The sequence below is a fragment of the Manis pentadactyla genome, chromosome 5 (assembly GCF_030020395.1).
Source record: "Manis pentadactyla isolate mManPen7 chromosome 5, mManPen7.hap1, whole genome shotgun sequence".
In the NCBI taxonomy this organism is placed as follows: Eukaryota; Metazoa; Chordata; class Mammalia; order Pholidota; family Manidae; genus Manis; species Manis pentadactyla.
The window spans coordinates 110147921-110162963 of NC_080023.1; positions in this window are offsets into that span (position 1 = coordinate 110147921).

Consider the following 15043-nt stretch of genomic DNA (forward strand, 5'->3'; position numbering starts at 1 on the left):
CATCTAGTGGGAGAGGAAGATCAGTCACCCTGATCGGGGCATATAATGTGAAGAGCAGCCATTACTCACTCTGGAAGTGAATGATTCCCTGGGGTCTGGTGTGCATTAAGCAGTTACTTACTCAGGACAAGACGAGTTGTCAGGGAAGCCGGATGGAGTAATCCCGTCCAACCCTACATCCCAAATTTTCTAAAGCCAGGCTGATATATACTTGGAGGGTTTCTGCTGGAACCAGGAACCCAAATCCATCAGCTCCACCTGTGTTTAGGGGCAGAGCATATAGTGCTCCATGACCTGGGAAGGAAGCTACACCTCTCCCAGAGGAACCCACAATTGCTACATCTTTATTTTCTTGACTACAACTGGATGGGATTTCAATAGAGGAGGGGTTGGTGCCTCCAGCACCATCTCTGCCTCCTTGTTCTTCCTCGGCTACTCTACCATTTCTGGGGCTAACGGCAGCTTTCTTGTTCTACAGAGGGCCTCGTCTGCTACATTCTTTACCTTTCTCATAGTGCCTCATAGTGACACTATCTCAGTCTTCAGCAGCTTGCCAACCTTTACCTCAATACATTGCAGCTAACATTCTGCTGCTGTCTCTTCTTGTGCTTCTCTCAGGAATATGTCCTTCTCCTTCATGGCTTTTGCCTCTTCCACAGCACCTTGCAGCACCACTGTCTTAGTTTGTAAAGAATTCTTTACCTTCTCCACAGCACCTTGAAGCTCACGTTATCACACTACATCCTTCTTTCCATCTCCATCTTCACAGCTTTACCTCTTCCACATTGCCCCACAGTGATGCCAACTCATTCTTCAACAAATCTTATACTTCCTCCACAGTACCTCACAGCCTACATTCTTGTGCTGTCTCTTTTTGTGTTACCATTACATTCTTTATCATTTCCATAGCACCTTTCAGCAATGCCATCTCAATCATCAATTAATTTCTTCTTCCTTAATGACCTTTGCCTCTTGTGCTTCTCACAGGAGCATGTTTTTATCCCTTATGGATCTTCTTAACACTGAGAGGAATAGCCAACCCACAGTTCCCACCACCTCACGGGCACTCGGTTTCTTTAAAGAATTTCCTGTTGTGCCTCAGGCATCATCTAAACTCCCCCATCTTAGGGAGGGGACAAATCCTCTAGGAGGAAAGCAACCCCAGACCAATGCCCACTGGGGGATATCTGAGTGTCTCCCCATCCATAGGGGCAGCTCACTGAAGTACCCCTCACAGGAGGGAAGCTTATTGCATTTTTTTATCATTCTGCAATGATCCTTCTGACTACGCCAATTGTCTTGTCTGAGGGATACTGCCCCCAGGCAAGTTCACTCTGGATTCAGTGAGACTAAATAACAACAATGGAGTGTTGGGGTAAAAGGTTTATACCAAGCTTTATTCACATGGTGGTAGGTCAAATCCTGGAATCACATCTGCCTCTGGGTCAGTTTGCATGCAGCAAGCCCATCTCTGTCTCTGCCTCCAGGCAGAACACTGGGTGGGGATCTTCATATAGTAACACCAACAATAATGGCTCATCGCCAATGGGTGTGTAAGCATTAGCTTAGCATTAGGACAACTATATCATCAAGTAGTTTAGAATCAGGTGACGTTCCTGGCCATAGGAACTTTCATTTTCCCTACACTGTGACTACCAAAGAGCTGAAGCAACAGGGTCAGGGGAAGAAGATGAGTGGGATGAAGAGAGAAGGGGAGAGGACAGGTGGAAGTAAATGCTCTGTGTCTTGTTTTCCCTGTCATTCCGCATCTCCTACCCCAATCCAAGGGAATCTATCTAAATTCAATAATGGAGAGAATTTCTCCCCCTGAACAGTTTTCCTTGTTATGCTGAATCCTTTCTGATATCTTCAGTTTCCCTCAGGAACCAAAATTTTGGTACTCAAAAGCCAGAAGCGATTCTTTTTTCTCTGTTTTCTATGTCACTAATTCTAACATATCATTTCCACAAGCCCAGAACTGTCAAACTGCTATCCACACCACCATTATTGTCATCCAAACTTTAAAAAAGCAGAGTACCCAGGTGTTACAGAAAATAGGGGGAGAGAGGGAGAACAGTTGAAGTTTAAAAAGTATTTTGATGCCCTATTAATGTGATCATCATGACTCCACATTTGCTGAGCTAAGAGGCGAAAGTCAGAACACTAGAGTACAGATAGAAATAGCTCTGGGGATGACTTCCCTGTGAAAACATTATGCAAGGAGGCAGCACAAATGGCATATTTACACTTACAGCATTTACTGCTTTGAAACTGTCTCAACTCTAATTCCAGAACACCAATAAAAAGAAGTGTTCTGAAAAAAAAAAAGTAATTTATTTATTTATTTAATTTGCAAAATCTGGCCACCTAACTAGCTATGCTTTGCAATAAAATCAAGTCAGAAAAAAACTATTGCTCTTTTCAGAATTTCAATCCCTGCTTTTGGTTCCAGCACATCTGCAGGAGTAATAAGTTTTGTGATTTCTTAGAGGCTTGTGGTTAACCTCACAGCATGGAATGAATTATCTGCAATTCCATCCTTCATTAAAACACCCTTTCCATGAAACGTGTCAATGAAGTCAGAACCTGGTTGGCCACAGATCAACCAGAGTACTGACCATCCACTTATTTTTTTCCATTATATTCCTTAATTATATCAAAACACAGTCATTCATTACCAAGAGTTTAAACTGTTTATGTTGTACTCTAAGTTAAGAACAGCTATAATGTTTTAATTTGAGCAGGGTGAATATATATGTTTCAAAGTTACATGCCATACAAGAGGTATAAATGCAAATATCTCTGACCTCAAATGAGATTGAATCATTAAAGTTAATCATTTTTAAAACTGCACAAATGTGTTTCTTTGAAGCATATTTAATAATATTTAGAAAAGTCTTTAACTTCTAACCTTACCCACAAAATCTATAATCCCCAAAGAGCATTTCAGTTTGAGAGAAAAAAAAGGAATGTCACTCCAAAAGTTGTTTTGGCAACACTAATTCCATATTTTTACTTCTGAGCACATGCAATTTATTCCTCTTCCATTTCAAATTCCTCTCTTCAAATCTTGTTCTTCATAAGGTTGGTAAAAAGGAGGGAGTTCAGGTACAGGGCATTCTTCCCTATTTTTAAAAGTCCGTATCTGTACTACCATGACATAAGCAACGATAAAGATCCCAAAATTAAAAACATAGCATCCCTTCAATTGAATGCTTGAGTAGATTTGCCAAGGTCCTTGTTTAGTCTCTAGCTGAAAGCTGTACTTAGGACTCATTACTTTCCAAAAGCTGTTTGAGATAAACAGATATATATATATATTCAGTAGGTAATATACAACAGAATTTTGCACCTGAATCAAAGTGGAAACTTGTCAAAATTGAACTGAATTGTCTTACAAGTAAGAATTCCATAAGGGGGTTAATGATTATTTGTCCTTCAAAACCTTCACAATGGTTCATAGACCAATGTAAGGACAAAGAAAACACAGTTACAAACGGTGTTTACACAGCCTTTGAATATATGAAATATTCAAGTCTCACTTCAAGAAGAGATCATACAGTCTAGTTACCTTCCTCAAAAATAAGACAAACTTTTCCATGTATCTTAAAGCTTATTGATAAATAATCCTATCCAATTTACATAAATGATAGTAAAGGAAAAAAATTTTGAACTTTGAATGCTTTATTACTTTAAATAATTTTGTTGTTACATGTGCCAGAAACAATTATTAAAGTGCCAAACCACATGTCAAAATCAGGTGTTTTATTTTGAACTGAAAATGTACTACTCATCTTTTTTACTCCCTATTTTATTCTGGAATTAATATGGAGCTTTATAATATTAATGATAAAATTTCTAGTCATTAAAGCAGATTTTTCTTAACTTGTTATGGTTTCTACAACTGTATTTAAGGGTGTAGCTTGATGAAGAAAAATATCGGCTTTGTTGTAATGAGAAATAAAACAATACTTAATAAGGTTTATTACCAAAGTATAGGAAGGACTTCTAACACAAGCAAACATAGTCAAATTGTGTCACAAACTATTTCTATAAAGATTTTAAAACTTTCTGGAATTGATTCTAACCAAAAGAATCCTGGGAATTTTTTTTTTTTTTGGCAATGAGAGGAGTCTTGGATAAAGACTACCAAAACTTCATTCCCTTCTCCAGTTCCATAAGAATTCTTATCACTGATATATGAAAGCATCCTTGGATACATTCTCGTTCATATTTTCTTCAGAATGAGGATTAAGAGTCATCTGCATTGATAACAGATTTATGCATTGCATACAACTTTCTTTACTAAGATTTCTTTCTCTTTTTAAATGATGGAAAATTTATGACAGTATTCTGGTTAATTGTCCTTATCCTAAAGTAAATTCTTTACATAACTACAGATTTTATTCAAATAATACCTCTATTATGCTTTTGGAATAAAATACACAAATAAGCTTTATCTTTACTGCAAATAAACTATAACTAGGTTCAGAGAGAATCAAAAGTATGCCTTAAAAGGATGATGGCTAAAGTAGTATGGTTTCCTTAAAGATCATTTTCAATTCTCTAATTGCACCAAGGGTTTAGTATAAAAGCAGCAAAGATGCAGATTTAGGATTTTCTGGATTAAAAACTCTACATCAAAGCTGATTTACTTCCTATGCAAAGCAAATTCTAAATACTGTTTTTTAAATAATAATTAGATAATTAATCTATATAATATTGGTGGGGGTGGAGCAGGATCTTTAGAACCAAATCATTTCTACCATGTGTGTGCGTAACACTTGTGTGCTATGATACATGTAATTCCCCTTTTCCTCATAGGTTCCTAGTATTTTCACCCAAGCATTTGTTTAAACTGTAAGCATTGCAAAGTCAAGAAGAAAAGGACCCCCAAGAATTTTCATGCCATTGTGATGAATCAAAGAAAGATAAATCACCACCTTCCAGATAGTTATCCCTGCTCTGTCCTCCTTTGAATAGCCACAATATCATTGCTCTACTCTTCTTGGGACAATTTTTTATAGACCTAACTGCCTCACATTTACTCAAGCACAGGTGTCCAGCCAGTTGAATAACAAGCTCCTTGAAGTTAGGAAAATTTATCATATTCATCCTTCTATCTTACCACCTTTTTAATATGTTGTATTACAGGTGATCAACATAGGTTGAATATTATTTAAAAATTAAACAGATTTCATTATTTCTTATAAGCATATATACATTTCAATAATCAAGTCTAATGAAAAGAATCAAGAAATTCATCACCACCTACGTGAACCCCATTGATAATCCTATACCATTTAAAGAGAAACTTTAAAAAATGTAACCTTCAGAGACACTTCAAACTTTCATCAGAAACCAACATTACAGGACAAAATATTTTAAAACTATAAGCTTCTTCAGTTATTCATAAATAAATAAGAATACCTATGCCATTTTTATATAAAATACTTTGAAAATTGGCTTAAAAAATCATTATTTATCTTCAGGCAAATAGCTTAAATGTTTCCCTCTAAACACACTGCTACAATTTAGTTTCAGCTCTCCCAGGAAAACATGAGTGTACTCATTGTATGCAGTGCAAATTAAACCCAGAGAAAAGTCACTACAAAAGATGTGTCCACACATGCCTTCCATCCCAGGTTCCTAGAAGATCCACTAGGGCATTCAGCACCAAAAGAAGGGCACATTAACAATTCAATTTAGAAATCCTTTGGTAATTTGCAATGGAGACTTAAAAGAGCTGGATTTAATCTAAACTATATTTCATATTCATAATGTATAAATAAAGTTTTCATCTTATATTGCAAGAATATCGAATACTGAATACCAATGAGTTTGGGAATTGGGGTTGAGCAACAGAAATACCTTTTGTGTAACCATTTCTGAAGTTCCTCAGTATATTACTAAGTTCTTCTCTTTAGCTTCCCTATGATTCCTTAAAACATATGCCTCAAATCCCACAAGGAATTTTTTTCCCTCTGTAATTACGGAGTTATCAATCAGATAAGATTTCAGAAATCAAGCAAAACACTCCTAAATAATCAATGGGTCAAAGAAGAAATCTCAAGGGTATTTCAAAATACTTAGAGAAATACAAAACAGAAAAACATGCAATGCAGCAAAAGCAGTGCTCAGAGGATATTTATAGTAGTAAACACACAAGTCAAGTAAGAAGAAAGCACTCAAATCACTAACTTATTTTACACCTTAAGGTGTAAACTTGAAACTAGCATAAGGAAAAAAAGAACAAAGATAAAAGCATAAATAAACATAGACCACAAAAACAGAGATGACTGATAAAACCAAGAGTTGGTTCATTGAAAAGATCAACAAAATTGGCAAACCTTTAGCTAAACTAACAAAGAGAAAAAGGGAAGATGCAAATAACCAAAATCAGAAATGAAGCCAGGAATATATCACCAAACTTAAGACAGTTAGGAACTAGACAGTAACTAGACAGTAAAGAAATCAGTCATCAAAAACAAAATAAAAAATTTATATCAGTAATCAAAAATATTCCCACAAAGAAAAGCTATGGATCAGAAGCTCCACTGTTGAATTCTAACCAACATTTCAGAATTAACACCAATCCTTCTCTATTCCAAAAATAGAAAAGGAAGAAATACTTCTTAATTCATTCTATGAGGCCAATATTATCCTCATAACGAAATCAGAAAAAAAAAGACACCAAGAAAGAAAAACTACAAACATTCCTTCTGAATACTGATGAAAAAGCTCTTGACCAAATAGAGCAAACTGAATCCAACAACACATTAAAAATATTATATACCATGACCAAGTGATATTTATCCCAGGAACATAAAGAGTGGTTCAATAGAAAAAAATTAATCAATGTAATACACATTAATAGAACAAAGGGAAAACCTAATAACCATTTCAATTGGCGCAGTAAAAAGCATCTGACAAAGTCCAACATGCTTTCATGATAAAAACACTCAGAAAACTAGGAATAAAATGGATCTTTTTAGGCATGATAAAAGCCATTTGTGAAAATCCCAGTTAACATCTTACCCAATGATGAAAAACTAAAAGCTTTTCCCTTAAGAACAAAAAGAAGGCAAGTATGTCCACTTTTACCATGGCAAATTCAATATTGTGTTAGATTTAAAGCCAGATACATAAGGCAAGAAAAAGAAATAAAACACATCCAGATTGAAAAGGAAGAAATAAATCTATCTCCATTCACAAATGACATGATCTTATATATAGACAGACACAAGGAATATATACACAGAAAAAAAGCAAGATTAGTTTTCCTCTCCCCTGTTTTCTGTCACTGAAGACCAGTAAAGGAGAGCCCCCATGTCTCTTTCTAGCCCTGCCATCATGTACTACCAACTCCCAGGGTCCATAGTAATGTCACTATTCTGTGCTCCTTCACATGGAGGCTTGAAAGATGCCAGAGTTCTCTTTTAAACCCTTGTGTTTACAGACAACTCCAATGTGTAGAGATAGCTTGCTCTTCTCAGGCATCCCCATGCCACTGTTCCTTCAATTCTGCTAATGTGGGCAACTACAATCTTGATCTGTAGATTCTCTAGATTTGTAGATATCTCTAGATGATTCAAGAACCAGCACATCAATCAAGGACAAATCCCAAATTTCAAAGTTCACATGTTAGGCTCCCTTCTCTTCCCTACAGCAGGAGTGACACCTCTAGACTCCCAGAGTACTCTCCCAAGAACATTATGGCCCACCCTCTTTAAAAACACAGCACCATTGCGGTCCTGTGGGTTCTGTAGCTCAGCAAATGTGCCACTGGATACCTGGGGGGAAATGCTAATCTCCCCTTCTTGGAGCCATTCTCAATCTTCATGTGATTCTGTAAGAGACCTCATCACAGCAGTTCTGGAGGAGGTCATTCCTTGTTCTCCTCCCCATAGGAAAAAAAGGGAATCAACTCTCACGGTATCTTTCTCTGCAAAGATAAACCAGCCACTTCAGTTTGCAGCCCTCTGGCTGGGTAAATTGAATAGGTAACATATGTTGATGATATTGATGATGACTTTGGTGGGGGAATGGTGCTAGAACTGAATTTATACTGCTGTTGCCTAAGACAATAGCTGGCCTCAACTACTCTTGGGTTTCTTAAGAATAATAGATATTTACAACCTTTTGTCCTTAGCCAGAGTTGCAATTCATGTACACAAACAAATCTGTCTTGACATGATGTTACAATTATTTTGTAAGCACAAGGATCAAAGTGACAGCAACCTTAATAATTCTGCCAAAATGAATTTCAAGGTGTGATATTCTTTATTTAGGACTGAAAATTCCAAATTATAAATTATCTTTTTCTTCAAAAATCAATACATTTAATCTAATCAATATTTATCCTTCCAAATAAACTCTATGCAAACTTTACCTTTTAATTAAAATCCTGCATGATTTTAAAACCTATAATATGACCAAAGATTTGAAATGAAGTTCTTTGGCCCTCTTCTAAAATGAAATTCATTTAAAAAAACTCAAATAGTTTATCTACAATGGTTTTAACTTACTGTAGTCACTGAAATCTATATAACCTTTGTACATATCCAGCTTCTATTTTTAAGGATGAAAGTATAGACCATGCTTTATTTGCATAACCTTCCTATTTGGCCACTATTTCTAATAAATGAAGTGAATCCTAAAATCATCATTTTATGTTTGTTCTTTACAGCTCACAATATTTATTGAAACATTCTGACCTATGAAATTACAAAATTATATCCTAATTATGGAAAATACATTTTAATTATTAAATCAGATTAGAAATAAGAGGTATTTCTCATAATTCCACTCTCAAATGGAAAGAGAAGGGCACTGTTAGGGATATTAATAATAGACAGATTAGAATGCCTTTGGTCTGCCCTCAGTGGTACTCAGTGTCAGAGTCCAGGGGTCCACATCTAGGAGATACCATTCCTGTTGTGTTCCTAGTGAATGGGATTGTGTTACAGAGGCTGCCATTCTCACAGGTTCTATGACACAGAGCACATGAATTATGACCCCTGGTCTTGTGCAACTTAACAGCCATGCTCAGAAAATTCTTTTTCTGTTGTTACTGTTAATTTTATTAAAGCAAACAAAGACAAAGAAATAGGAATCTGAGTATTAAACGAGTAAATGTGAAGACAGTAATAAGATGACTGCTCAATTATAAAGTTAGATGGAAGTGAACTGTTCATTCAATTCTGTATCATCATGTGCAATTTAGCATATAACATACAAATAGAATCATATTGGGTTACTGCAGTGGACCATCTCTAAATTACACCAAATCAGGTCCATCACCCAAATTTCCATGCCTTTAGTGAGCCTCTGCCACCAAGAGTAGGAATGAAAAATAAAGGCAGAGAGAAAGGGAGGAAAAGAGGCTTGGAATAAGTTTGTCAACTCCAGGCTGAGGGATTTAAGGTGCAGATAGCAGAGGATAAAGGAAAGTCTCATGACCAAATGACATTTAAAAAGAGGTATTTTCTGCTCTTCTATACAGAATTAACTTTCACCAAAGTATCAATTCTTGTTAATATAATAACAATAGCACAATGGGAATTTTCCCATGTACTAGGTACTAAATTTAGGTATTTATACACCTGACATTTATCTATATTTTCATGAAAATACTATGACATAGACATGATTCTTATCTAAAAGATGAAAAAGCTGAGGTTTGTAAAGGTTTGAATATATGTTCAAAGTTACACTCCAGGTAAGTGAACTCAAGAATCTATCTAGCTCCAAAAGTGATAAATTCTGAAGCACCATTTTATTCTGCCTTCTAATACTATATTTTTTCTCTTACTCCACATATTACATTCATTCACTGACCCTTTCTTAGCACTTGCTTAGTGCTGGCTACTGCGTACAAGAGATACAAGAGTGAATAAGACACACTTAGCTTCCATTCTGCAAAAAATTCACAGTCTAGAAAAAAAAAAACACAAGACATAATGGGATAGAAAAGTGCTGTGTTAGACATATGAAAAAATATATGGGTGCATGAGGACACAGCAGAAACCTTGAGAAACAAGAGTAATAAATGTTTCCCAGAAAATGAGATGAAAGTATTCTTTGTAATGCTGCTCAAGGCCTATTTTAAGTCTTACTATAACCTATACATATAAAAGTTTTCCTTGGCCTTTAGACTGTCCAGATAAGCAAATCTGTCCTGCATTAGGCTTTAGGCTTCTTTAACTAGGGAAATGGTCTTTAGAGATAATGAAAAAATATCTCCATAAAAGATGAAGAATAAAGAAATTTTTGTGGCAACTTTTGTTCTTGGAGTGAATGACCTATGGAGTCTCTTCTATGCCACTGTCTTCCTTATTCTTTATCCATTTGTAATATCAATGAAGGCTTTAAGACTGACAGACCATCCCAGACTTTCACAGATGTCCTTGCAGAAACAAACAGCTGTCTACACTACTCTTTCTTCCCGTAAGTGCAAATTGGTGGGATAAATTTCATAAAATGCTCAAACTAAACATCATTTGAGTGGTAGCCAACAATTCGGGGGTGGGGGGAGCGAGAGAGGTGCATAGCACAGCACTACACAAAAACCCTGAGGTCAGAAACTAAATCTACTTACTGACTCACTAGCGGAATCATTTTCTTTTTCTTGGCTGTATTCTAGTGGCTAATGCTTGACTCAGCATTACTGAGCAGCAGCATGGACCCTGCCTACGTTACTCAGAATATTCCTACTGTATATGTTTTCTTTTTATTAAAAGTAATAATTCTGCTCTCAATTAGTGAATAAGGTAGTTGATTTTGCTTTCATAAAAATTTTACAGAGGAAAAGTTAACCAGACCTGTATATAGAGGAGGGAAGAAACAAAATTATAAGGTTTGGAATGTATGCTATTAGGTGCATAGTTAGAGTTAAGAGAAAAGTTATGTGAAACTGGATAGTGACAGTATGGGTCCCCGAATGAATACAATATTAAGGAAAGAATAAGAATTCATCAAAAAGAAGCATAGAAAATTTCATTCCATACAGTTAAAACAAAGGCACCAAAATGGGAAAAAGATTATTTGTTCCAGAAACTTGTGTATTTTCTTGTGACTCAAGACTAGAGACTTTGTAGTAGCAATGTAAAATGTGAGAGTTCAAAAGAAGTACAAAGAACATACTATAAAGTATCCCCTTCAAAAAAGTCTGGATTTACCAGAATTAAATTTCCAAACACCATTCTATAGGTAGGACTTTTAATCTACAAACAGCCAATGTAAATTTCCAAGAGGTAAATATGTAATGCAGAATTTTCTAAACATAGCGCTTAACCCAGCTAATATGAGACAATATTTTAACACTGATAGGTATAATTTTTTTGTGGCAGTGTGGCTTTTAACCTTAATACACACACACACACACACACACACAAATTTTTTTAATAGATCATGTATCATAAAAAATCTATTGTGAGTTGTGTCAAATAGAAAGAATACAATATTTGGATATGCAATTTTTGCCCTGTTTAACACCTATTGATAATTTACTGAATTAATATTCCTTCATACAGTTTAAAACCAAGTGCTATAGGCAGTAGCCATTTCCAAGCTTTGTTTAGGAGGTTTATCAACTTTTTATCTCTTAATGCTAACTTTAACACTGACACATAGAAAAATAATGATGAGTTGGGCAGTAGAGTCCATAATTTCTCCAGAGTACAATACCCTTGATGGGCAGACTCTGTTTAAACATCATAAGCTGACAAAATATTATCTCACAAGTACTACCATATTATAGAAATAGTACAAGTAGGAAACCAAGTTCTTGGTTACCATGTTCTACATTATACTGGAGGGAATAATTTCTCCCATGTCCAGCTTTTCTACCCTAAAGAGATTTTGAAAGTAATGTATCTATGTATGTTGGTAGGAGATGGGAGATTACAGAAGAGAATAAGAATCATTTCAGTTTTTAATTGAATTACATTATTTTTAAGTTGAAATTAATTATACTCAGGACAAAATTTATTCTGTAATTTTATGAATCAATTACATATATTGTATCCCAGGATATCCAGAAAGGGAATAACCCTGAAACTAGAAAAACCCTACAAAGTTTCTCATCACAGATTCTAAATCAATGTATAGCTCTTCCTGCACTGTAATTAACAGTATGAAACCCAGGCAATGTGAAGGGGAAGGCATTGTGAGAAGACGGCATCCTTAGAGAATTTACCGTCTTATGAAACAATTAGCCTAGGATTGATTTTGGATGATACAGCCAGTATTTATCATGGAAGATGGAATTTATTGAAAATAAAAATAGTGTTGTGGAGCCAGGGAAGTAAGTTTAATTCATTACAGTGTTTGTCATTAAGACAATTGAGTATGTTTGTTTGCTTTTTATAAGACCTTTCAACTTGATCCTTTCTCTGTGTTGACCTATATTTTACTGCATCAGAAAGTCACACTCTTCACCATTTGGACATTTTGAGTTGAGTACACTGAGAAACCATCAGATGGATAATTATAAAGCCAGTGGACTGACACATTTTGCTACCAATCATTTTAAAGTCATGTCTGACATTTCTGTCTAAAATCCATCTCAAACAATCTGTGAGGATACACTCAACAAGCTCACTGTGTATTTCACAAAGGGATATTGAAATGTACAGTGATGTTTCTGGAAAACTTTGGAGTCATTTTAGGACTGATTCCTCCTAGTATCTTTCCTCCTGCCTATGCCCTCAAGGCACAGGTGTTGGTGAACTTGGCAGATTGCTAGAAAGGTCAAGAGAGTCAAAACAGGGTCTCTCTCAAGGTGAGGCTGCAGCTAAGACGTTTGTCAGATTGTTCATTGTAAAACATTGTTTGGGTTAGCATGTGTCCTGTTGGGATTGTCTTTCTTGACATATAAACAAATATCATGGTTCCTAACAATAGTGTTATATATTGAGTCATGTTCATTTCCATAGTGGTACTGTGATTGGTACTTTATTAATCATAGGAGAAAGTTACTAAAAGTAGTTGAGAGCCAGCTCCTCACAGACCAACATAAAATCTAGCTAAACATGTACCCACTAAGCAAATGAATTATCAAAGTAAAGTAGCATATGAATTTATGACAATGAGTATAGAGTAATGCAATGGAATAGCCACATGGGTTTGCTGAATGTGAAGCAGGCAGAATTTGATAGTGTGAACAGCAAAGACAAAATATGAAGATTACCATTTGCAATTGCAAAGAATAAAAATGCAAATTGAAAAGTGGGAAATGATTATATTATTGATAATAAGGGAATTGAAACAATATGATAGTTTGAAAGTTACAATCAGTGGAAATAGAAATAATTCCTCTTTGAATGACAAATTTCAGTTAAAGCTAGTTGTTTTACTCTGAAAAAAGTGTCACAGTCTTCTAAACAAATAGAGGCATGGTATTAGAAGAAAGTCTGGAAACTTTCTTCACATTCAGATGCTACAAATCACCTGAAAGTGTACATAGGTACAAAGGGAGATGACAGGTCATGGTATGGTTAGTGGTATACCTTTCAATAGATATGAAATATATTGCAAAGGTCTTTAAATCAGTGTTTGAAAGTAAAATATAAAACCCAAGAAGCATATATACAATTGAATTACTGAAACTTTTTTCCAGGCATTATCTTTGAATCAATTTTTATTAATCAGTTGTATCATTTCTGTGTGACATTCTGAAATAAAAATGTATATGATCTAGCTCATATATGCTCCCCACCAATGAAATGTTGTATCCACAGAACTTTCAGCCATTTCAAAAAAATATAAACAATCCACAAAAGACTAATAACTTCCATCATTGGAGTTATCATGAAAAATATGCAGTAGAATCTAAAAAGCAGTGTAAGGAAACCAAGTTTGTTTAACTAAATAAACTTATAGCACCTTAAAGCATCTGCTTTGAAGGTGAAAATACATTTGAATAAATGAGTTCCAGTACCATATCTAAAAATATTACTCACTTTACTTCATATTTATACCTTTTATTTTTAAAGCAGAAAAAAAAGATGACTTCTGCTATCTGACTACTCAAATTTTTTTGAAATAAGATAGGATAATAAATAAGTTTAATTTTAAAATTGTATATTTTTTGGCAATTCTTCAAGTTAATTCCTATGATAAAGAGCCAAACTTCAGCCCTTTTACTTTATATTTCTTTTCCTCCTGACTTTTCTCAGCTTTACATGGTCAAGATGTGGTTTCCTTTGCAAGGAGCCTGAGAGAATTAAGTTTTGTCATGGTTCATGAAATCAGAAAGCTAACATCAGAACCTTCTTACCCTAAACATATTGCATACAGATTAGGAAATTTAAACATAATAATCATCAATATGTTTTCAATTCTGGAGAGGCTGCAATGAAGTTTGCAGTCAATGACACAATCTTGTCTAGTTTGTCGCTATGTGTAATGGTGCAGAAAGAAACAATATATGATGCTTGACAGATGAAGAGTAAGGATTGAGAATCAAAATTGATGGAGCACTTTGTTCACAGAGCAATTGAGCTACAGTGATCAATTTACCTATGACCAAGTGATTGGTAGGGCAGTGAAAATTCGAAGGACAATTACATTCCCATCTTGGCAATCTTAGGATCCTGCTGATAAATACAGCACAAAAACAAGAGAATGCCTACTATCACTTCCAGCCAGTAGGATCTAGAGTTCTTTGTCAACAAGCACCTGGTGCCCTTAAAGAGGCTTTCCTGAGGCTTTAGAGAAAACATTTACTTCATCCAGTGTCAGACTGCAATAATGCTTAACATTTCCAGACATTATGCGGATTGAGTTTAAATATGCTTTCCAAAAGCAGAAACTCAGCTAAAACAAAAGTTCTGTTTGGTGAACACTTCTGATAAAGCCCAATATATTATATCTTCCATTTCACAGTCCCAAGAAAGAAGAAAAATTTTTTAAAAGACTGTCAATTTTCTCATTCTTATCACTCTTTCTAAACCAATTTAGAAGCTTGTAAGCTGGAGGGTGTGAAAAAAGGTATGCAAATATTGCTCCAGCCTAAGAGCTTGAACTCTCAAACTGTGAC